Raw genomic sequence first — 26099 nt, 5'->3', positions numbered from 1 at the left:
TTCTTAACCAACAGCTTCTAAAAGACCAAACTGGTTTTACAAGCTGCCTGATTACCTGAGTCCAGTGGCAGACCCCTCTGCAGTATGTCTCTATCTTCAGATAATCCCTCTTAAGCATCTGCCCTGTGCTAATACCCTTAGCTAGTAAGGCAATGGGGAAAGAAGTTTACACCTCTGCAACCCCTTGTGTTTAGGGCAGTTAACTGCCAGACTCAAATGACAATGTACTTGATCTCTGTCTTGTATTCGTTAAACAAAGTTAAACTGGACCCTTTTACAGCAGAGCCAGAGCAACAAATGCAGAGTTGACTGTCTCAGGCCAGTCAAATAGCCAGACACAGCATAGTGCAGTTACAGTGCTGTGGCGGCTGCTTCTAGGGCCGCTGCCACTGGGTCCGTAATGTACAAATGTGCATGGCTTCTCAGTCATCCTATCCCAGAGGATTTCAAATCTAAACTTCTAGGCTCTCCCTTGGACAAAGATTTATTTGGTCCTCAGGATGCCAGTCTTTTCAAAACTGTACAAGGCCAAGGTAGGACCATGAAAGGCAGATTCTACTCTCCTCAGTTCCATAATAACTACCCATCTAAATCTACCTCCTTCATTGGAAGGGAAACTAGGACAGCTCAGAAACAAAGGAAAACCCCTAGGAAAGGATATTATGAGAAAAAAACACAGGGAACTTCCGGCAGGGAGACCTCCCTTTGGAAGCAAAAATCTGGGACTACCTCTGCAACACTCCTCCCCCTGCCAGCTGACCCGTTACTCGTCTTTCCCAAAGAATTTTGCTTTCCCTGGCCAGGTGGGAATCTATTACTACAGACAAGTGGGTCCTATCCATGATCAGTGATGGTTATGCCATGTCCTGAGTAAATATTCCCCTCTGAAAGGCATGCCACAAACTCATCACAAACAAATGTCACTTCTCGCCCCATTACTCAAGAGCTCTTGAATCTGGGTACTGTCGAGCAAGTCTCAAAGGAAATCATGGGAAAAGGATTTTATTCCAGGATTTTTGTAGTGCCAAGGAAAGGAGGCCAGTGGAGATCCATCCTAGACCTCTCTCTCTCTCTCTCTAGCACTTACTTGAGGGTACCATCTTTCACAATGCTCTCTCTTCACACTCTTCTGCCTTTCATCCTCCCTCAAGCTTTCTTAGTGTCACTGGATTTGAAGAACACCTACTTATACATCCCCATTCGCCCTTCTTGCACGAGATTCCTCTGGCTCCTCACATTTTCAATTTACTGCTCTGTCTTCTTGCCAATCCACGGTTCTAAGAGTTTTCACAAAGTGTCTAGCTCCAGCAGTGGCTTTCTGTCTCACTTACTAAAACAAAATTTTTCCCCTACCCGAATGACCTGCTGATCCAGGCCATCTCTCCTGAAATTCTCCTTTAACATCTATCCTTCACCCTCCAACTCAGTTTCACTATAAACAACAAAAAATCCCACATGGCCTCTACACAGGACCACCTGTTTTTTTCTGGGCTGTAGACTGGGTACATAGAAAATGCATGTCTTTTTCCCTCAGGAGAAAGTTCACAGTCTGTCTGTTTTTTTTTTTTTCAAAAACCTCTCCTGTGCAATCCACTGCTCAGCAAGGGAGATGCTAAGAACTTTGACGTTCATGGCAGCTATCCTCCCTATGCTCTCCCTGACCGGACGTCATGCAAGAAAAATCCAGTGGTACCTAAAATCTGTGTGGTCTCATCACTGTCACCTATTGGACATCCTGCTTCCCATCCTGCCTTGTCTCAAGCAGCAGCTGCTTTGGTGGAATGGACGGGTCATTTTCAAGCTAGGACTGCCATTCACACCACCTCCTCCTCCTCTTCAACAGGTTCACACAGACACCTTGGACAAGGCATGGGGGCACAGACAGGATGGGGATGGACAGGATCATACCAAGTGCAGGAAAAATTGCAAACTCTGTTACTGAAGGAACATACCAGTCTGAGGGGAAGTGAGGGCTCTTCTGCAATCTCTTCAGATTTTTGTCCACCTCTGGAAACCTGGGCCACTCCTAGTGTACACAATAACACTGCAGTCATGTGGTACATAAATAGGGAGGCACCAGGTCTTACTAACTGTACAGGTAAACACAGGAGGTGTGGAACTTAACCACCTTGATGGACATCATGCTCACAGCTATATGCATTCCTTTTCAGGACAGTATGCTATCAGACTCCATAAGCTACTCTCTAGAGACACGTTGTCGTTGATAATAAGCAGCACGTGTGAAAACATGTACCAGTCCTTTATCTGTGTGTTATGGGAGTCTTTTTGTAACGTGTACCAGTTCTTTATCTGTGTGTTATGGGAGTCTTTTTGTAACGTGTACCAGTCCTTTATCTGTGTGTTATGGGAGTCTTTTTGTAACGTGTACCAGTCCTTTATCTGTGTGTTATGGGAGTCTTTTTGTAACGTGTACCAGTCCTTTATCTGTGTGTTATGGGAGTCTTTTTGTAACGTGTACCAGTCCTTTATCTGTGTGTTATGGGAGTCTTTTTGTAACGTGTACCAGTCCTTTATCTGTGTGTTATGGGAGTCTTTTTGTAACGTGTACCAGTCCTTTATCTGTGTGTTATGGGAGTCTTTTTGTTATCCAACAGCAAATCTATATGAAAATTAGATGGCTTCCCTTCTGTAGTGCCCATTTGTACTTATTTTACTCGCAGGTCAGCCAAAAATTGAAAATATTTCTAGTGGTGCTAGCGTGTGTGTGTGTGTGTGTGTGTGTGTGTGTGTGTGTGTGTGTGTGTGTGTGTGTGTAGGGTTAGATGTCCAGCTGTCAACATGTTTTTATTGTCCTATGATCGTTAGCATAAAAGAGTACAGTGCCATTTTTTTGTTTTTCCTTAATTTGTTGCTGCTGTATAAATCCGCATTAAACTTTCCTCCTGTAAAGATGAACTCCTTGTTTACCATACTTGAGCTTTTATTATATTCTGCCATCTTGATTGTATTTGTTTGCAGCGACTCCTTGTATCATTTCGCTTGCTGTTCAACCCCCATTTTGTACTGTTTTCACGTGTCCTGAATTCACCATCGCTGCTCCTAAGTACCTAAAAGTGGTTACTGCCACACAGTGTAATGAAACTAAAATGATCCTAATCACTACATCACAAATCGATTTATAGGCAGAGCAGGTTATTGTTAGTAAGACACTGCAGAAATACAAAGAACAGTAATGATACAAAACTAGTGTCGCACGGAATAGCCGCTAATGTAATACAGCATCACGAACCTTACCAAACCACAGAGCACTGCATAGAGGCTTTGTGCAGACAGCATCACTGGGAATGCAACTCTAGGTCTACTGGTTTTAAATGGAGTAAAAAAATCTCATGAAGTAAGTCCACAGACTACACATGGCTTCCAGAGATGGAATATCACACAAATGTATAGGCTATTGCAAGACATATAATGCAGAAAAGAAACTGCAGCAATATGTCCAGTCATAACACATTCACCAGCATTTCTTCTAGGATATGTATCCTGATTGCATTAATTGCAGGTTACATGTAACACAAAGTAAGTGTTGCAAAAACACTGCTACACCATGTGTATGTTCTCAACTTCAGAAATGCACACATATACATGCACACAAGCATGCCATGGCATTCTTACAAACATGGGTTAAACATTCAGCAACATAAATGAATATTACACACCACAGACATTCGATAAAAGGTGTTTTGTAGCAGGCTGTGTCCATCACATCTCCTTTAATTATTTTTGATAAGTCTGACTCACAGATTGTTGACAGAAGATGCGCAGTACAGTGTTGCAGTTGTTTAGTGACATTTCCACCACCCTGGCTTGAGTCCTGCATCCAAACAGATGAAACTACAGCCAGCATTGCTACCACACCCCCACTGGGCACCATTGGTAATGTTTATGGCACATACTGTGGGACAGAAAAAAGAATAGGTCCTACTGCACAGAAAAGCAGAATGGAGCAGAAAAGGAGAGTTGGTGCTACGGGGCAGAAAACAATAGGTACAACAGGGCATAAAAATAGGTACTGTGGCACACAAAATAGGAATGGAGCAGAAAAGGAGAACTGGTGCTACGGAGCAGAAAGGGAAAATTGGTGCCATGAGGCAGAAAAGGAGAACCGGTTCCAAGGAGCAGAAAAGGAGAACCGGTGCCACGAGGCAGAAAAGGAGAACCGGTGCCACGAGGCAGAAAAGGAGAACCGGTGCCACGAGGCAGAAAAGGAGAACCGGTGCCACGAGGCAGAAAAGGAGAACCGGTGCCACGAGGCAGAAAAGGAGAACCGGTGCCACGAGGCAGAAAAGGAGAACCGGTGCCACGAGGCAGAAAAGGAGAAGACGTGCCACGAGGCAGAAAAGGAGAAGACGTGCCATGAGGCAGAAAAGGAGAACAATAACTACAGCAGAGAAAAGCGGAATGGAGCAACAAATGAAAACTGGTACTGCTAAGCAGAAAAGATAAACAGGTGGTACGGGACAGAAAAGGAGAACAGGTGGTGGTGGTGGTGGTTGTATCTTTCGGCTTTTCCCGGTAAGGGGTCGCCACAGTGGAACTCCGGTCTGCTAATGATTGGCAGTAGATTTTTACGTGCCGAGTTGCCAGCCCTAACGCACAACCTTCAACGAAGGTACGCCCATTCACACATGTCTCCACACAGAAGATGCTCTAGCTGAGAATCGAACAGGACAACAGGTGGTATAGGATAGAAAAGAACAGGTGGTATGGGACAGAAAAGGAGAACAGGTACTATGGGGCTGAAAAAAGGGGAATAGGTATTGCTTATCACAGGTTTTCTGTTTTATATACAAAGGAGCAATGAAACAAGTCATTGCTGATGCTGTATATACATACATACTAGCTAATCACTGTGGGCTGTAAAGGATCACTGCAGTTACAATGAAAATTGATGCCAGCAGACCAAGTTGAGTGCAGACAGCCATCAGCGAATTTTGACAGCAGCAACAGTTGCTGTGACATGTCATGTTTTATTTTTATCCTTATTTGCTGCAGTTATTACCCCTCTCTGTCTCTGTCCAACAAAGTGTCAGTAAAAGTCTGTGCATATGACCTACGACACTTATCAGATGACCACACCATCTTGCCCAGCCCATGTTTCAGAAAGACAGGGAAAAGAGCTTCTTGAAGCTTATTCTTGCAAACTGGGGGGGGGGGGTCTCCCTAAGGAATCTCTGAAGTGAGACTGACTGTATATGATATTTAGGAAAAAATAAAGCAGCTATAAGGTAATCAATATCACTATCGTAGGGATGCTGGCTAAAGTATCCTGCCTTCATCAACTGCGGTTTAAACCTTAAATGACCGTGCTTTTGCCTACATGGCTTCCTGTCTTCTTTCATTCTTCCTCATACTTTTGATGTTCATGTTTCACTGTTGCATTCCTGACTTGTGGGATTTCCTGCTGTGAAAGCCCTTGGCTGACCAGACTACCAGAGAAAATACTTTCCTCCTCCTCCTAAGGCAGGCGGACACCCTAGTCGACGTCAGAACGTTTGGGTATATAGGGAGCCAGCCTACGTCATGAAATCTGTCTTTTCTTGCCGTCAGTGCCTGAAACAGTGTTTAAGTGCACCGGTCGGTCCCCACCAGATAGAAGTAATTGGAAAGATAAGTACTGCATTGGGGAACTCCTTTCTTTTGCCTTTTAACTGTTGTCAAATAAATTAAATAATTGTTTCTGTTTCTGCTGTGGTAAGCAAATCCGACACGGACTTCCATTCACTTTGTTTCACTGGTTTAGGCCTGGATCACAACATCCTTAGTTGCTGCCTTTGTGCCTGCTTTAACTCTAGGACTATCAGGTGTAGGGCCGAGATTTTAGCTAAATTCTTTAGTCTTGAATCTTCCCTTCAGCATCCGATGCTGTCTGCCAGTTGTTCAGATGTTGAGCAGCCTAGGTGTAAGAGGGGAAAAAGCTAAGAGACCCAAGCGTGGGCCATTGGATGACAACCATTCTCTATTTCATTTCTAGGCTTGTGATTGTTGAAGATAAGTCACTTTTGCAGCCCCCTTCTCTGTCTGAGGTGGTGGCACTGACCTCTGTTGAGACCCATTTGGAATATGACATGCTGTCTGGTCCCTCTACTTCTGCACAGGGCTTTGCTTTCAGCTCATTGGTCGGGTCTGGGGCTGCTATGCAGGCATCAGCTTCTGAAGCGCACTCTTTTCCCGGTGACATTCCTTCACGGCCTCAGCCTACACTGGTTCCTCTTTCTTCACAGAGACAGGCATCAAAATGTTGGATGTCCCTAGGACCAAGGCCATAACGAAAGTACTACTGCTGGGCCTTTGCTTAGGCATACCGGCTTCCTTTCTCAGGGAGACCAACGTGACTTAGACTAGCTGAAGACCTGATCTTCATAGTTAGGTTAAGACCAGCACCTGGGGATGCCTCCCCAGATAAAAGGAAAAGGGATCCTACTTCTGAGGTTTTCCCAGATACTTTTGAATCTGATGAGGATTCAGACTTAGACGGATCTGGTTCTGAAGATGGACCCTCCCTCACTTCTTTTGAGAATTTAGATTCAGAGGAGAACCTGGCCTCTGCCTCCACCCAGAGGATATCACCTTTAGTGAGACCCTCCATGCTATGTGGGAACATTTCCAGTGGGAAGCATGGGAATAACCTCAGTAAAAAAAGAGAACTAAGGAGTTTCTGCATCTGCCAGAGCACAAAATTCTTGCTATTGAGGTGGTTGAGAATGTCTTCCAGGATTTTCTGGTTGAATCCTGACTGTTTTCCCCCACCCCCTCATAAACCAGACAGGTTTTATAGAGTACAGGACTCCCATAAATACTTTTTCAAAAATCCTTCTGCTGATCCAGAGGTGGCCACCCCAGAACCTAAAGGGGCTGGAGACCGTTCTTGTAGAAACCCTTTGCCTAAAAGTAAATAGAGCCGAGCCCTTGATAGATTTGGAAAAAAGGTATGTACATCAGGCACGCTTACTGTGAGGGCTGTCAACTGTCAGTTGCGTTTGATTAAATGTCAACAAACCATTCTGGATCAGCTTAAACAAAAGATGTCTTTACTGCGGGATAAAAACTTTTCTAAAGAGTTTTTGGATCTTTGCCTTTCCAGTTCTCAGTTAGCAAGACGTTCCTTACACTGTGGCTATGATGCTGTGGAAGCCTCTACTTGGGCAGTTGCCACTGGCTCAGTTATTAGAAGGCATGCGTGGCTTAGGGAACAATCTCTTCCTGACAATGGTAATCCAGCCTTCTTGATGCTTCCCTTGACAAGGAATTCCTCTTTGGACCTAAAGCTGAGACTGTTCATAAAAAGACGAGAGAGAAAGCTAAGTCTATGCAGACTGTGAAAGACTTCCTCCAGGTTCAGTCTCCTAGGTTTAGTAGGAACTTCCCCACTGAACACTGGTCTTTTCTCTCTCAGTCTAGAGGCAGACAGAAGAAAACACAGTGGGAAAGGACTCCCAGACAGTGGCAACAGCTACAGAGACCAAGGCAATGGACCTCAGAAACTTCCAGACAAGGTAGTTCTAGGCCCCAGGCTTCTGCCAGAGAGCAGCAATGACTCACCCATCCCTCTCCCACCTCCTCCTCCACAAAACTAGAAGAAAGGCTGTCCCTGTTCAAACAAAACTGGGCTTGCATCATTTCAGATAAGTGGGTTCTAGACATTATTTCAGTTGGTTGCAAACTCACTTTCAAAAAGCCTTTAAAATACTCAGGCTATTCACCAAAGAAATGCATACTAATGGAGAAAAGAACTTTTCCTAAGCCATTGGATAATAGTCCATGGAGGAAAGTTTTGAATTTGATTGATATCGTACAGATGGAACTAAACTCTTCCTAACTATCATTTATTTATTTATTTATTTGCAGTTGGTTAACCAGGATAGTCCATTGGGCCAATAAGAACCCGTTTTCAATGGAGTCCTGGGGAGAAAAGCTCCAAAACAAAGGTTACAAAAATTATTACAGCAGCTTACAATTTCAAATTATTAGTAGGTTAAACACAAAGCTTTAAAGCACTGGTAACAAAAGATTGCAGTAGTTTACAATTTCAGTCATTTGTGGGTTGCAAACTAAATAAAGATTAAGCTGTTACAAAGTAATTTTTAGGTTTTATTTTGTAGAACAACCCAGATTTAAGTAGGAGCAAAGAAAGAGTTTAGGTAAAAATTTTTAGAAAAATAAAGCATTGTGGTCGTATATATATATAGTTTCTTCAGAGGAATAGTAGGGTTAGAGAACTACAGTTGACTTAATTATTTGGTGTCTGGTAATATATGAATAAGTTGAAGGTAGTAAGTGGAGAATGGGCTATGAGGGGTGGGAGCAGGAGCATTCCCAAGAGGTTGTTAGATGTGAGTGCAGTGATTTTTTAAAAGCAGGGAGGTAGGTGGTGATACAGATGGAGGGAGGAAGGGAGTTCCATAGTCGTGCCAGGGCAAAGGACAGGAGGTTTTTTCCTGGAGAGTGAAGGGGTTTATACAGCTCAATTAGGTTTTGGTTATTAGATCTTAGAATTCTTTGTGGCAGGTGCATTTTAAAGGTAGAGCTGAGAGAGGGACAGAGAGATGGATGAAAAATGAGTTTGTGAGCAAAAGTGAGCTGAATATAGGAGAGATAGTTGGGAAGCTCTAGCCAGTTGAGTTTGTGAAGAGATGTACAGTGATGGGTAGATGATTTGTTACTAGTGGCAAATTTGGCAATTTTATTATAACAGGAGGACAGTTTAATTTTGAGAGATGATTGTAGATTTGTTAGGAGAGGGGCACCATAAAGAAGGGAAGGGATGAGAAATGTAGTAGCAAGAGTGAGTTTAGTAGATGTAGTGAGGAATCAATTGTGTCGGTAGAGCATGCCAAGTTTTTGTTGGGTTTTTGTTATGTTTAGTTGTAGGTGGCTATTGAATTTAAGCTGATTATTGGTGTTTTTTTTATGTTTAGTTGTAGGTGGCTATTGAATTTAAGCTGATTATTGTTTTTTTTATGTTTAGTTGTAGGTGGCTATTGAATTTCAGCTGATTATCTATTTGGACTCCTAGTAGTTTAGTCTCAGATACTAGTTCAAGAGGTGCGTTATTCTGGCTAGTGATGGAGAATAGTTTTCTATCAATGGTGTTTGTTATTGAGGGGGTAAATACCATAAGTTTGGTTTTTGATGCATTTAGTGCTAGATGATTGTCCTTCATCCACTGTTCTGTAGTAGAGAAGGCGTCTTGAGTCAGTTTTAGGAGAGCAGGGATGGATGTGGCTGCACAGATAATTGTAGAGTCATCTGCATATTGAATAAGTTTAGCATGAGGAATTGAGTGGAAGAAATCATTAATGAATATATTGAAGAGGAGAGGACCCAAAATGGATCCTTGGGGGACACCAGTGGGTGTGTTAAGGAAAGAGGAGGTGGCGTTTTTCCACTTGACAGCTTGCTGCCTGTTAGAGAGATAGCTGGTGAACCAGTTGAGAGAGGAAGGGGATAGGTTTAGTTTAGATAGTTTAGTTAGGAGAAGGTTGTGAGTGATAGTGCCAAAGGCCTTAGAGAGGTCAAGAAAGAGAGTAGGTACAGTAGATCCAGAATCTCTGGCTTTATTTACGGTTTCCAGGAAAGATAAGAGGGCAGTCATGGTGCTGTGACTGGGTCTGAATCCGTGTTGTGTGGAAGTTAGCAAGTTATTATCTAAGAGATAGGGAAGGTGTTGAAGATGGACACAGGGGAATGATGAAAGCCTTTTTCCAGAGTGTCGATACAAGACCTTCTTGGATAGAGCGATTGATTAGGATGCTGATGGGGAAGGCAATGGCTTCAGCTGCTATGCTGAGGAAGGATGAGGGAATGTTATCGGGGGCATTGGTGCATGGTTTAAGCCTTTGCAGGAGTTTCCTTATGGTAGAAGTAGGAATGGGTTTTAGGGAGAATGGCGGGAGTTGAGAGACTGGGGCTGAAGGGGGTGATAAGTGGGGGGATGGAGAAGTAGGAGGTGAGGGATGATTGGAGAAGGATGAGGTTAGTTTGGTAATAGTCTGTGAAGAAAGCATTAAATTGGGTAGCCAGATCTATATCTAGTGCATTAGGGTCTGGGCTAGGGTTATCAGTGAAGCCAGGTTTTAGGAGGGTAGTGATGCCTTTCCAAAATTTTTGAGGGTTGGTTTTGTGATCGTTTTGGAGTAGTGAGAAGTAATTCTGTCCATCTACTGTGATAAGCTTTTTAACGGTATTGCAAAGTGTTTTGAATTCATTTAGGGTGGTGGGAGTTTTGTTTCTTTGGTAATGTGTCCAGGTTTTGTCTCTGAGTCGCATTGCAGTGGGTGTATTTCTTGTTAGCCAGGGAGCGGTATTGTTTCTTATTCTATTGGTTTTTATGGGGGCAAAACTATCTAGCACGTTTAGGAAGGTTGTATTGAAGTGTACAACTGCATTATCTAGGGTAGAGTTTTTAGCGAGTTCCAATTAATTGATTTTAGGGTTTCTGAGAAGGATATTGGGTTGAATTTTTTAGGTAGCGAGTGGTGATGTACTTATGAGTTACTTGTAATGGAGATGGAAGGCGTCTGGTAAAGATGGGGAGGTGGTCACTGAGGGAATCGGGAAAAGTTCCACTATCAGAGTAGTAGTGGGGGTGAGAGACTAAGATCCAGTCTAGGATACTGCCACTGGAGAAGTCTTTAGAGGGTCTGGTAGTGAGGTTGATGAGTTGAGAGTACTTGTATAGGTTGATGTTTAGGGGGTGAGTAGGGGAGTGAATGGAAGACCAATTAATATTTGTGTCTCCCATGATAATGATTTCATTGCTGATATTGGTTGACAGCCAGGATAGAATATCCTCAAGTACTGAGGTATTGTCTCCAGGGGGGATGTAAAGTGAGGCTATGCAGATGTGTTTGTGTTTATTTAACTGAAATACGGCTAGTACTAATTCTGCATTGGAGAATTGAGGAATGGGTTTGTTATAGGGAGTAATGGATAGGGTGGATGAGTAGAGTATAGCTACCCCACCACCCTTTTTGTGAGCCCTGTCTTTTCTTATGATAGAGTAGTTTGGTGGAACTATTTCAGCATCTTTTATATGAGGTTTTAACCAGGTTTCAGAAATAGCTAAGATGTCAGGTGTATTGTGGAGAAGCCAGGCATGGATCATAGTTTTACATATTACCTAATTATTTAATTACAAATGTTTTATCTGAATCGTTTTTGTCATGCTGAATGTAAACACCGTAAATAGTTATTGAATGTTATGAATGTATTAAAACATTGTGTTATTTCATCAAAATAATCATTTAAGTAAAATACTCAGGCTGTCCAGATATCCCTCAGAATCAAAAGTAGAGGCCCTTTCTCAAATACAGATTTTGTGCTCTCAAGGATCAGTGGAACCATTTTCAGAACATCAGAAAGGCAAAGGGTTCTACTCCTGGCTATTTCTGGTTCCCAGAAAAGAAGGCTGTTGGCATGCTGTCTTAGACCTGTCTAGTCTCAATCCAATTCTCCTAGTTCCAAAATTCAAAAGGTTGACTCTTCAAAAATTCCTACCCATGATAGCCCCACAGGCTTTTATGGTTTCTCTGGATCTGAAAGATGCCTACCCTCCACATCCCAATTCAAGAAATCCCACAGAAGCTTTCTTTGTTTCAGAGTAGGTTCCAGTCACTTGCAGTTTTTAGCACTGCCCTTTGGCTTGTCTACTGCTCCAAGGGTTTTCACCAAGTGCTTAGCCCCTGCAATTGCCTTCTGCAAGACCAGAGGGGTCCAAATATACACTTATCTGGACAATTGCCTGTTACAGCCCTCATATCTATCAAAACTTCACAAGGATCTGAAGTTTACCCAAGACCTTGATGCCTCCCTGGGCTTCACAATAAATCTGATAAAAATCCAACACTGTTCCAACCAACAGGATAGTTTTCCTGGGGACAATCCTGGACTCGTCACTTCATAAAGCCTTTCTTCCCCCAGACAAGGTCTCCTTTTTTGACCCACTACTTTCAAAGTATCCAACTGAAACAATGCATTTCGGCCAAAGAGTTTCTCCGAACATTGAGATGCATGGCATCTTGCATCCTCATGTTTCCCCTGGCGAGGCTGCACATGAGTAAACTCCAGTAGTACCTCAAAAGTGTATGGTGCCAGCACTCTCAGTCCCTGGTGACCGAGATGCAGCTGATTCCTTGTCTCAGAGGAGTTTGCATGGTGGGTACAGGCTTGTGCCCAAAATCAAGGCCTTCCATTCAGATTCACTCCCCAGGGCCCAGCCCACACCACTGATGCCTCAGAGACAGCCTGGGGGGCTCACTTTTAGCACCTCCAATCCCAAGAGAAGTGGGTTCAAGGCCAGACACACAAACTGGAAAAAACTTAAGGCAGTGCAAAAAGGCCTGATAGCTTTCATGGAAAAATGGGAACCAGGGGTCCTGTTAGTCAAAACAGACAACACCACGGTTATATGGTACATAAACCTGCAGGGGGGCACCAACTGTTACCCTCTATGCCGTCTAGCAGTGCAAGTTTGAGAAACTGCCCACTGCCTGAGGTTGCACCTCCTGGCACAATACCTTCTAGGAGTCAAAGTACTCTAGCAGACCACCTCGGCAGAAACTTGATGGACCCCCCCCCACCCCCCCCACGAATGGCTTTTTTATCAGGAAATCTTTCTTAGCATGGCCCACAGATGGGACGTCCGACAGATAGACTTCTTTGCTACCAAGGAAAATGCTCAGCTGTGAAATATTCTGTTCCAGGATCAAACAGAAGTCAGCCTAGAGAACAGACGCCTTCTCATTCCCTTGGACTCGTCTCTTCATTTATGCATTCCGCCCCATGCCCCCTACTACCTTGAGTGCCTGTAAAGGTAAGGGAGGAGGGCCCAAGGGCAATGCTGATAGCTACAGACTGGCCAAGGCAACACTGATATTCTCTGCTTCTTGAACTAACCAACCAGAGGGCATGACTGGTGCCTCAAGAGATTCAACTGTCTCACTCAGGACAAGGGAAGGGTTCTGCACCCCAGCCAGCAGATGCTCAGCCTTTCAGCTTGGATAATTCGACAGCATCCAGGAACAAGCTTAACCTAAGCAAACAGCTTCAGGACATTCTCCATGAAGCCAGAAGGCCTAGCACTAGGAAATTATACTCGGCTAAGTGGAAAAGACTTTCCATCTTGTGCCAGCAGCAGGACCACAATCCTGATTCAGCCCAGATTGCTACCATTCTAGGTTACCTGGCTAGTCTGGTTGATAAAGGCCTTTCCTACTCCTCCATTAAAATTCATGCATCTGCCATTTCGGCCCATATACCTGTCCTTCCTATCCCCTGTTAAGACTGTTTCTTAGGGGAGTTATCCACATCAGACCACTCAGGAGGCAGCCCTACCCCTCTATGGGACCTTAACTTTGTTCTGGAGAAATTGACATTTCCTCCTTTTGAACCTGCAGCACCTGCCCCACTGAAGTTGCTATCTTGGAAAGCTGCCCTGCTGCTGGCTGTCACCTCCACCTGGAGGGTCTCTGAACTGCAGGCTGTCATAGTGGTAGAACCATCCCTAATCTTCCACCCAGACAGGGTTTCCCTCTGAACTAACCCTTCCTTTATGCCCAAGGTGGTCACTGACACTTGTCTAAATCAAGCCATATACCTACCCCCATTCTTTCCCAACTCCCAAAATAAAGGGGAAAGAATACTTCCTTACTTGGTTGTGCATAGGCAACTCTGCTGTTATCTTGACAGAACTAAAGCCTTGAGAAATTCTGACCAGCTTTTTGTGACCTTTGCCCCTGGCTCTGAGGGAAAACCAGCTTCTAAAAAGACATCTCAAAATGCATTTCCCACTGTATCTCCTTTAGTTACACACTCCACTAGGGCTGTTGTAACCTCTGCTGCCTTCTTGAAAGGGGTCCCTAACACGGATATCCTGGAAGCTGCCACCTGGTCATCTGTGCATACCTTCACCAGAGAGTACCACATGGCAGCCTGTTGTAGATTCACCGCTGTCATCCTGTAGGACATCCTCTCCTCTTCCTGTTCTTTTTCCTCCCTTTTCAGCTTTGATGATCTTCCCACAAGTAAGGACTGCAACAGTGAAACATGAACATAGTAGTTGTGTACACTTACCATAAATGTAGATGTTCGAGTGTATTCACTGTTGCAGTATACATAAAGTACAGTCGTGTACACTTACCATAAATGTAGATGTTTGAGTGTATTCACTGTTGCAGTATACATAAAGTACAGTCGTGTACACTTACCATAAATGTAGATGTTCGAGTGTATTCACTGTTGCAGTATACATAAAGTACAGTTGTGTACACTTACCATAAATGTAGATGTTCGAGTGTATTCACTGTTGCAGTATACATAAAGTACAGTCGTGTACACTTACCATAAATGTAGATGTTCGAGTGTATTCACTGTTGCAGTATACATAAAGTACAGTCGTGTACACTTACCATAAATGTAGATGTTCGAGTGTATTCACTGTTGCAGTATACATAAAGTACAGTTGTGTACACTTACCATAAATGTAGATGTTCGAGTGTATTCACTGTTGCAGTATACATAAAGTACAGTCGTGTACACTTACCATAAATGTAGATGTTTGAGTGTATTCACTGTTGCAGTATACATAAAGTACAGTCGTGTACACTTACCATAAATGTAGATGTTCGAGTGTATTCACTGTTGCAGTATACATAAAGTACAGTTGTGTACACTTACCATAAATGTAGATGTTCGAGTGTATTCACTGTTGCAGTATACATAAAGTACAGTTGTGTACACTTACCATAAATGTAGATGTTCGAGTGTATTCACTGTTGCAGTATACATAAAGTACAGTTGTGTACACTTACCATAAATGTAGATGTATGAGTGTATTCACTGTTGCAGTATACATAAAGTACAGTCGTGTACACTTGCCATAAATGTAGATGTTCGAGTGTATTCACTGTTGCAGTATACATAAAGTACAGTCGTGTACACTTACCATAAATGTAGATGTTCGAGTGTATTCACTGTTGCAGTATACATAAAGTACAGTCGTGTACACTTACCATAAATGTAGATGTTCGAGTGTATTCACTGTTGCAGTATACATAAAGTACAGTCGTGTACACTTACCATAAATGTAGATGTTTGAGTGTATTCACTGTTGCAGTATACATAAAGTACAGTCGTGTACACTTACCATAAATGTAGACGTTTGAGTGTATTCACTGTTGCAGTATACATAAAGTACAGTCGTGTACACTTACCATAAATGTAGATGTTCGAGTGTATTCACTGTTGCAGTATACATAAAGTACAGTCGTGTACACTTACCATAAATGTAGATGTTCGAGTGTATTCACTGTTGCAGTCTTCTTTTGCTCCCTCCTTCCCCCTTAACCTGCTAGGTAATATATTCGTAACCTCTTCTCTAGCCAAGGGAACCCCCCCTTGGCATCTCTTCCTCAGTTACCTGCTACTCATCTGGGGGCTCCTACCCTATTAATGGACAAGAAAAAACTGATTTCATGACATAGGCTGGCTCCCTGTATACCTAAACGTAGTAACTTCGGTTGGGGCATCCACCAGCCTTAGGAGGAGGAGGAAAGAATTTTCTGTGGTAGTTGGGCCGGCCAAGGGTTTTCACGGCAGGAAATCTCACAAGTCAGAACTGCAGTAGTGAATACACTCTAACATCTGCATTTCTGGTAAGTGTATGCAACTGTACTGTTTACTTCCTTCATTCTTCACCCACCCCTTCTTCATTCGTCTGTTATTTGTCTTTTATTCTTTCCACATCTTTTGTTTCTCCATCCTTGGGTCCGAGTGTACTTCAGTCCTTCCTTAGACCATGTCTCTTCTCGACTCGTCTTGTTTCACCTGTGCTACAGCTCCAGGAGAACCCCTGCTTTGCTTGAGCAGAACTTTTTCTTCTTGCTTACAGCTCGTTTCTAGTGTAGCCTCACTTACAATGTGGATAATAAAGCTCATTTCTTCTGTAGCCTTGTATACAATGTATGTAATTTTTTGAATTCCGTATTTTACTCTGGTTTATTTAGTATTGAATGTTGAGAGGCTTCATTTTGTGTAAACAGTTGTATTTTTTATTTTCCTGTGCGATACTTCTTGCCTGTCTCATGGCTAAAAATGGACCAGTTTCACTTACCTGGTTAACAAATTCAAGTAAATAAAGCAGTGTAGGTTCATAGATAGTTACTAAATTATTTGCCCTTGTTGGCCAAGCCAGTTTCACTCATAGGTGAGAATCAAACCCTGTATGTTGTGTATGTGAGGTAAGCGCTTTAACCATTATACCAACCTGTATTTGGAAGAAGGAGCCTTAACTGAAATGGAAAACCCTGCAGTAATCATAAGACCAGTAGCTAGTGGATCAGAGGAGGACAAGTGTATTACAGCTGCCAGCAAAGGAATCTGTGAATCGTGCAATGTGTGTAGGAAGCAGCAGTGACACTGAACAAGTAAGTCCTAGACAGTACAAAGGAAGCCTGGACACAGCAGCAACATCAGACAAGGAAGCCTGAACGCAGCAGCAACATCAGACAGACAGGTCAGAGACAGTACTGCCCAGGCAAGCATGATCATCCGAGTACTTGGAGAAACTCATTGATAATGGCATCATGAGCAGGATTGACTTATAGCTGGCAGCCGGCTTTACCGTTACTTTATGCTTTAATAACAAACAGGATGCAGAAACTGTACAGTAAACCTTTGGGCATACTTCATTCACTAGCTGCACAAGAAGAAACCTTTAAAATACTAATAAATTAAGTTCAAGAGCGCTTCTGTTAAAAAGCTCCAAGTAGAGGATGCTGTTTTCACTGGTGTGGTGACATATTTAAACTAATGCAGTAGCCAAACAAGTTGGTGCCAGTCCAAGGTTTATGTATGATGTTGAAGACCGGTAGTTTTCCTCGCACTGGAAGAAATACCACCCTCATGTCCTGAAGTTAAAAACTAAATCTGGACCAGAAGTGGACCCAGTACTTGGTATGAACATAGCTGTGTCCTATGAAAAGCTAGAAAACAAATCTGATTCAGTTGATTCAGGACGTGAAGTACCACCACAAAATCCAACACTGTAGCTGTGACCTCTACATGACCTCTTCACAGCAAGGGTGTCAGGAACCAGATGTGTAGCTGGATCAGTCAGTGCCCTGGGCAAAAACAAAAGGGGTCTTCAACAAAAGCTGACGACATTGGAAAAATTGTGTGTGTGTGTGTGTGTGTGTGTGTGTGTGTGTGTGTGTGTGTGTGTGTTGGGGGTTTTCAAAGGTCTGCAGTTTGCTGTGTTCAAATGTTGCAGTGTCATTCACCGTTTTTCATATAACTGTAGTGTACAGCTGTCTCTTTTCTCCATTGTATGAATAAAAACCTTGCTTTTTAAACACAGAATCTTTTTGCCTTAAACAGAAAAGTTATCTGTTCGTCAACACAGAAGACTAAGGCTCCGAGATGTAACAAGATGCTTCCTGTAGAGCAAGAATTTACTCTCTGGGCCTCCACTCACCTGTGTGACAGATAACTGTACAGTGCTCCCGAGCTGATTCTGAAAAAGGGCCTCATAGATCACTGCTCTATCCTGATTGACAAATACAAATAAATCAGTGGAACATAGCAATGTATGTACATGCATTATATGCCTTTGCTGTTGTCACATACTCTCAATTTATTTTTTATAGACTATATTCACGTCATCACCTATGTCTTATGCATTATGGATATTTTCTGCCTCTTACGTTACATAACATGTTTATTTGTTGCATCTATGTAACCTGGACTGGGTCTGAAATTGGTGATTGATTGTCAGATCTGTCCCCTGGTAAATAAACAAACATATATACATAAGTAAGCATTTGGACAGCCATGCTCATGCTTAATTGCATTCTGAGAATGCTTGCACTTCCTGACAGGAAGCAATTAGCACCTCGTCAAACCCACTCATTGCACTCCCTAGCTGCTTGTACCTGGGACAAACACCCCCTGCACCCCCCCCCCCCTACTGTGGCTTTGCCAGGAATGCAAAACCAGGTGAAAGACTGACACAGCAGACATTGGGTGAGACATCAGCATATCTTGTCATAAAAGATGTTGACTTTCATTACTGTAGAACAGGACACAATGGACAGGAGAAGACATGCAGGGAAGCTTGCCATGACCACACACCTCCAAAGGCATGCTTTAGAACAGGACACAATGGACAGGAGAAGACATGCAGGGAAGCTTGCCATGACCACACACCTCCAAAGGCATGCTTTCATATAGCAGCAGGGATTAGAAATTGCATTTCATAAGCAGTCTTGCAAACAAATGGGAGCCCAAAGCAGCCACTGTACACAAATGCAGACAGTACACCCCCCCCCCCCCAACACATATGTAATTATGTCATCATGTAAATCGGCCTACTACTGTGTTAGCCACTTTGAGTACATATGCCTGGTCATGGAGAATGGAATCAAGTACCAGTGCAGTGTGCATTAACACTCCTATGGCAGGTCGTGGAGAATGGAAACAAGTACCGAGTGCAGTGTGCATTAACACCCCTACTGCATGTCGTGGAGAATGGAAACAAGTACCGAGTGCAGTGTGCATTAACACCCCTACTGCATGTCGTGGAGAATGGAAACAAGTACCGAGTGCAGTGTGCATTAACACCCCTACTGCATGTCGTGGAGAATGGAAACAAGTACCGAGTGCAGTGTGCATTAACACTCCTACGGCAGGTCGTGGAGAATGGAAACAAGTACCAGTGCAGTGTGCATTAACACTCCTACTGCATGTCGTGGAGAATGGAAACAAGTACCGAGTGCAGTGTGCATTAACACTCCTACGGCAGGTCATGGAGAATGGAAACAAGTACCAGTGCAGTGTGCATTAACACTCCTACTGCATGTCGTGGAGAATGGAAACAAGTACAGAGTGCAGTGTGCATTAACACTCCTACGGCAGGTCGTGGAGAATGGAAACAAGTACCAGTGCAGTGTGCATTAACACTCCTACTGCATGTCGTGGAGAATGGAAACAAGTACCAGTGCAGTGTGCATTAACACTCCTACGGCAGGTCGTGGAGAATGGAAACAAGTACCAGTGCAGTGTGCATTAACACTCCTACTGCATGTCGTGGAGAATGGAAACAAGTACCGAGTGCAGTGTGCATTAACACTCCTACGGCAGGTCGTGGAGAATGGAAACAAGTACCAGTGCAGTGTGCATTAACACTCCTACTGCATGTCGTGGAGAATGGAAACAAGTACCAGTGCAGTGTGCATTAACACTCCTACGGCAGGTCGTGGAGAATGGAAACAAGTACCGAGTGCAGTGTGCATTAACACTCCTACGGCAGGTCGTGGAGAATAGAAACAAGTACCGAGTGCAGTGTGCATTAACACTCCTACGGCAGGTTGTGGAGAATGGAAACAAGTACCAGTGCAGTGTGCATTAACACTCCTACTGCATGTCGTGGAGAATGGAAACAAGTACCAGTGCAGTGTGCATTAACACTCCTACGGCAGGTCGTGGAGAATGGAAACAAGTACCAGTGCAGTGTGCATTAACACTCCTACTGCATGTCGTGGAGAATGGAAACAAGTACCGAGTGCAGTGTGCATTAACACTCCTACGGCAGGTCGTGGAGAATGGAAACAAGTACCAGTGCAGTGTGCATTAACACTCCTACTGCATGTCGTGGAGAATGGAAACAAGTACCAGTGCAGTGTGCATTAACACTCCTACGGCAGGTCGTGGAGAATGGAAACAAGTACCGAGTGCAGTGTGCATTAACACTCCTACGGCAGGTCGTGGAGAATAGAAACAAGTACCGAGTGCAGTGTGCATTAACACTCCTACGGCAGGTTGTGGAGAATGGAAACAAGTACCAGTGCAGTGTGCATTAACACTCCTACGGCAGGTCGTGGAGAATGGAAACCAGTACCGAGTGCAGTGTGCATTAACACTCCTACGGCAGGTGAGAGAACATCTGTGAGTATTTCACAGACCCAACAAACAAACGCAAGTAGGGGTGTGTGTACATCTCTGCTGTAATTATGTCTTTATATTTATTTGCATTTGTTAACCAGAGTAGATAGAGCACTGATCCACATGGATGGTTTTCAGACTGTACCTGGAAGTCTTGTCTGGTTAAGCGAGTGCAGTAATTTAAAAACTGGAAGAGACTGATTGATTCATTGTGTCTGTCTGCCCATTACACATGTGCAGATGCTTACACACACAAAAAAACACTCTGTGTCACGTAGCAAACATATTAAAATATGTTACAAACTTAAGCCTATTTTAAGAGCTGTTGTCTACCATACTTATTTTTTATTTTTATTTCATGTTTCTGTCTGTGTGTTTGCGTACCACCTTGTATATGTCACAAATGCCCATTAGTTTTTCCACTTTTGGGGCAAGAGCTTGTCATGCCATATCTTTCTTCTTGGCAGCCATGAAGATAATTTTGTGCCCTAATATAAATCCTGAAGACTAACATGTTTATCATTAAAGGGAGGGTCTACACTATTTCTTATGTACATCCACGTTACCGCAGACAACCCTTGAAGGCTGTTGTGTGAACTTGGTTTGGCAGAGCCTCGCGCGCACATACTCGACCCATAAACTGCTTGCCATGCACCTCACTGTCCAGTAGGTGTCAACAGTGCTTTCAAACCAGACCTTTTTGCTCACATGGAATGGGCAAGCCAAAGTCATCAGCTTACTCTTGTTCTCATTGGTGCCTTCAGGCATGAGTCACTAGTCGATTTCAGATCACTTAGGTGTCCGTCTTGACCTCATCCCTGCAGCACCAGCTGTATATTTGCTGCATCTGCATGTTTTGGGTCTAACCCTCTACCTTCAACTGTCACCAGAGATTATGTACGTAGATGATGGATTGTTTGCTGCTCCATCAGATGGGATGCTGTCCTCTGGCTGCTCATGCTATACATTGAATCACTGATTGCTTGAGTTCGCTGCTGTGTCTGGTTACCTTCTCCCAACAGAGCAGCCCTCCTTTCTGCTTTGTTTCTGGGTTAGTTGACTAAAGAGTACTGCCCTCTGGGCTTTTGTCAGCCATGTCAGATGGTCACTAGCATTGTAATCTCTTCTGTGATATCCTGCTTATCTTCATAGCAGCAAACTGTGAAGTCCTTAACAAATGTCTGATACTACAGATTGGCAGTCAGACAAAACAAATGAATGTGCAAAACTCAGTGATTTTATTTACTTACTTACTATTTGGTAAGCTATAGGTGGACTAGTCCAGAGACCCTTTTGTCAGCCTTGACCAAATGATAAAGCAATATGTTTTACTGGATTATCACAGGTGTCAAAAGAGCATGTTTGAAAATGTTCTGATGTTAAGGCTATGAGCTGCTAAGGAGTTTTATCTTGTAGTCTTTGAGTTTGATCCACTCACTGTATCCGATTACAGACTTTGCGACTGCAAGCAAGTTCTCTTGGGCCAGTCCTGAAGAGGCACTTATGCTCAGTGGGAGTACTGGATTATTGGACAAATAAATAAGTTTGACTTGGATCTAGAAGAAATTTTGTATTGTGGAAGTATAAGGACATCTTTATTTAGTTTGTGATGGTCCAATGAAAGTCCTTCTCTGCATTCTGTTATCTTAGTAGAGTGCTGTGTCTCATCTGCTTACTGTTTTTTTTTTGCCAGTTTGTATGATGCATATTGTTTTCATTTGGGTAAATGCCTCATTAATAATGAATAAAGATTCAGATTTAAAGAAAACTGTAAACCGTTCCATGTTATACACATCCATTTTCGTGTTATTGTAAAACATTTTAGGAGTGCTTTAAATGCTGTGTGATTGTTCTAGACTGTTTCACCCTTAAGGGAATTCATGCATTCCTTTCTTACATGTAATCACATCAGCAGTGCCCTGAAGTGCCATTTTTAACCCATTTTTAATTTTCTGTTTCCTTCTAGTTAACTAGGACAAAGACGGTTAAAAGGGCCTTTTGTTTTGGTGGGAGTGAAGGGGGCCCACCAGAAGTAGCAGGCATACTTTACAAGAGCAACTATGCTCAATTAGAACACAGCACAAAGCAAATCTGTTACTTAGCACTCACTCATAACGGACACTCTCTTCCTGTATTTGAAAACCTTTCGTTGAAAAGGTGTTTGTTGCCATCAGCCTGGCTGTGAGCTTGTCTGGTTTATAGCTTCATCAGATAGAAATATTATGAAAGATATTAAACCTCTTCTTAAGGCGTGCTCTCAGCAGGCTTGTTTTATGTCAGTACCCTCACACAGCAGCCCGGCTCTGAAGCAGAGAAAAATGGAGGCTGTTAAAAGAGGTGGCGGCAAAGGTTAGTTCTACAGCTCGAGTCACAGAAGGAACAGGACAATGAGCTCTACTAGTTAAAGCAAAAGGAAGTGCATAAGGCAGCCAGAATTGTAAAGACCGAATAGAGGAGACTGCCCTGCTGGTTAAGAAAACAGATGGGATGTTTTATAGGTACATTAGAAGGTTAACTAAAAAATGAAGACGGGTACAGTGAAATGAACAAAGTGCTGAGCAGGTTTATAGAAGCAGACGGTCAGAAAGCAGATATTTTCAGCAAATACTTTTCAATCTTTATGATTTATAATATAAATAAATGGGATAGGGAGATGTAGCAGCTTGCCAAGAAAAGCATGCTAATAAAGTGTGTGTGTCTGTGTGTGTCGGGGGGGGGGGGGGGGTTAATATACTTATATACTTTACTGCAGTCATGGTACCAGAAGGGATTTGCAGGAGAAGGGTTGTATTCAATTAATATGCATTTTTATATGGATAGCAGATGTGGATGTGGTCTGCCTAGAGTTTAGCAGGACATCTGTTGGAGTGACACATGTATGCTGAGAGAGTGACACATGTAGGCTGAGAGTGGCCATGTCATTATGTGGTTTAGACTAGGGGTGGGTGGAAAGGAAGACAAATAAGGTGGTGTGGGATGTTAGGAGAGTAGGTTACACTGTGCTGGAGGAGAAGGAGAAGAACACATTAGCAGACCAAGAGTAAAGCTATGAGAATGGGTCAGGGATGGGGTACTGGGGTTACGTACAAAGGTATGAGGAAATGGCAAAAAGAAGAGAAAGTTGATGTGGTTACACAGGAATGTGAGGTTAGCAAACAGAGCAGTAGATAAAAGGACTACAATGAGCTGGAGGAGGCCGGTTACAAGGGCACCATTAATGGCACGAGGGCAGCAAAGGTAGGAGTTGGCAGAAGGAGTCAATAAGGAAAGTACTAGGGCTTTTTAAATGCATAGCAGAAGGAAGTTAGAGAGAGAACTGGTCAGGCTAAGCAAAGATGACAAGAAGATTACAAAATCGCAATAAACTGAGGAAAAAAGCAGAGGAACATAATGAATACTTCAGTCAATACAAAGGTAGGGTGATGCAAGGTACAGAGGGGAGAACAGTGGACACTTGCCAGACTAAAGAAAGGGGGGGGTGAAGAAGTAAAGCACAAGAAGCTGTCATTTAGACCCCATCCTGTAACAAGGTTATACTTCAGCTTTTCATGGCCCTGGTTGTATCGCAGTTTGTGTACTGTGTGCATTTCTGAAGGCCATATAAGGAAGGCACTTCTTCACATAGAGGGTTGTAAGGTAGACTAAAGGAATGGATAACAGAGTTTGACTCCACAGCGATATTCAAGCAGGAAAGGGACAGAAGAAAAAAGTGTATGGCAGTGGAAGGCAATGATGAATGAATGTGTTTCCATTTTTCTACTTGTATTTATTAACCAAGTAGGTGAGGTGTTTTGAAAAAACATTTTCAGTCACAACCCAGGCCAGAAACCAGATACACAAGTAAGTGATAGACATGTCATTTGTAAAAAAAAGAACAGTATTTACTGCTAACAATAATCTAAGAAATGTGCAGTGAGGTAGAAGCATCAACATTTTTATTTTATTTTAATTTATTTTATGTTTTAATTTAGATTTGCTGACCAGGGTAACTCACTAATCAAAAAGGACCTATTATTGGTTCAGCATAGGAAACGAGAAAAAACATTCATTGATAAATGCTTAAAAAACCATAACTCCTAAAGTGGTAAGTATATGAAGTATATGACACGCAGTAAATGTGTGTTACACACACGATAGATTAAAGAAAGCATTAAAAAATTGTCACCTTCCAGACGTGTTAACAGAAAATTATTTATTTTTTTTTTATTACAAATGTTGGCCTAGTCTTTGAGAGAGGTTGGAGATTTATTTGAACAGAGTACAAGTATGGGGTGAAGAAAGAGACTATGGGTGAATGTTAGTGGGAGGGTGTGAATGTATAGGATGGGAGGGGATTGTGAAGAAGGGCATGAGTTCTAGACAGTGGTGAGAAGTGTTATTATTTGGTGCTTTTTTAAGAAATAAGCATTTATACTCTGTAGCAAAGAACAGAGTGCATAACCAATTTATTTGTGCAAGGTAAGTTTTATTTACAAAAACAATGGTAAAATTATTCCTTTGGGGGAAAAAACATGATTCCTTGTAACAAGTAATTGAGTAACAGAAATGAAGCAGATTTCATAATGAAACAAGACTTTAAAGTATATTATCAGTCATTTTCAACAGTGTTTGTGAGTTCTTCACACCAATAAAGACTTCCAGGCATCACTCCTTTTCACTAAGCATTGCCCTTATCGTCAGTACAAGCCAAGTAATTCCAGCCAAGTATGTAAGGACATGTTCATCCTTCACAGGCATGTAACCCCCTCGAGACTCCTCTGCTAAAGCTTCTCCAGGCTAGAGGTTAGGAATCTCTTATCAGGGTAATGGCCCTGAAGTACATTTGCAGCTGAGTGCCCCTGCCTTTCTGCTTCACTTCTGTTTGCCTGTCTGTTTCAACTGTAAAGGCACAGTACTGTCTAGGATAACATTTGGTGGTCAGATGTTGTGGTATGGATTTGTTAGCGATCAGTGTTTCATATTCAGACCACATTTTGTATTTTGTACCGTCAGAGGCTTTGCATTTACTTTACCAAGCCAACATTCAAGCCTTGCATGTTTGTTGTCATTGATTGTGTTCACAAAGTGGGATTGTAACTACGTTGAACTTTAACAACTGTAGTATTGATTGAAATTCATAAAAATTATGAACCTTTACGAAATACATCAAACACTTCCTGTTTTGCTGTAGTTGGATTGAAAAGTTAAAACTGTGACCATTTATTTCAGAACATCTTATGAATGCAGTAGATGTCTTCATTTTACAAATCCAGCCCCCCCCCCACACACACACACACACACACACACACACCAGTCGCTGGCAAGGAAATTTCAAATGCGCTGTGTAAAATCGTAATCCAGAGCAGACACGGAGACTTAAAAAGCACATAGGTAGAGTGATTATTTGCCTCACAGCTGCATGGGTTGGAGTTCTGTCCTGACCTCTGGTCACTGCAGTTTTTTTTTTTTTTTGCATGTTCTCTCCATGTATGTGTGTGGCCGCATGTGTGTTTCCTGATTACTGTAGATTTCTCACCCTTTCCACAAATACTGGTTGATCGGATGCTGCAAACTCTCCGTCCGTATTGCATTTACCTCTACCCTTGTGGCTTGAATCATGCCTGAAAGGGATCTGGGATAGTGTCCTTCACTTGCCTGATTAACAAATGTGTACATTAAATAGTTATATCCTTTAAATTGTTACCCACTTGACATTTGGGGACAACTCTTTCTTCTTTGTGTAGGATTACAGTAGCATACAACTCTGCGGACAGCAGCAAAAATCTTTCTGCAGCCTGACACAGCTATCCAGCAAGCTATAACTTGACTAAACATTTTATTTTCTTGTGTTATTTTCATTTGTTTACCAGGGACTGATCCAAATGGACTGCTTTCAGGCTCAGCCTGTGAGAACCCAGTAGACAGAACAGATTAACAAAGTTGACATTTTTAATATGGAGGAGTGCATAGTGATTAAGATCTTTTTACAAGCATGAATATCTGAACTGTAGAGAGTTACTGTTAGCATTTCCACTCGTCTTCCTCTGACTACTTATTTTTTTCCCAGCCATCTTCTGACCAGCATTATTACTTGAATCTAGTGGTCATTTGTAGTAATGGGGTGGGAGGATGGCATAATGGTTAAGGTGTTTACCTTACAAACA

The 26099-nt window shown here is 42.7% G+C and overlaps 1 protein-coding gene across 1 annotated transcript in view; it reads left to right on the top strand.

The window, feature by feature from the left end:
* LASP1 (LIM and SH3 protein 1) overlaps window positions 1-26099 on the top strand; it is a 1019750-nt gene that overhangs the window by 565814 nt on the left and 427837 nt on the right. The gene's annotated exons all lie outside the window — the stretch shown is intronic.

This window comes from Protopterus annectens, chromosome 11.part0 (assembly GCF_019279795.1).
Source record: "Protopterus annectens isolate FY-2018-M chromosome 11.part0, PAN1.0, whole genome shotgun sequence".
Taxonomy (NCBI): Eukaryota; Metazoa; Chordata; order Ceratodontiformes; family Protopteridae; genus Protopterus; species Protopterus annectens.
Note: the sequence above shows the minus strand (reverse complement) of the source record. Positions and strands in the feature narration are given on the sequence as shown.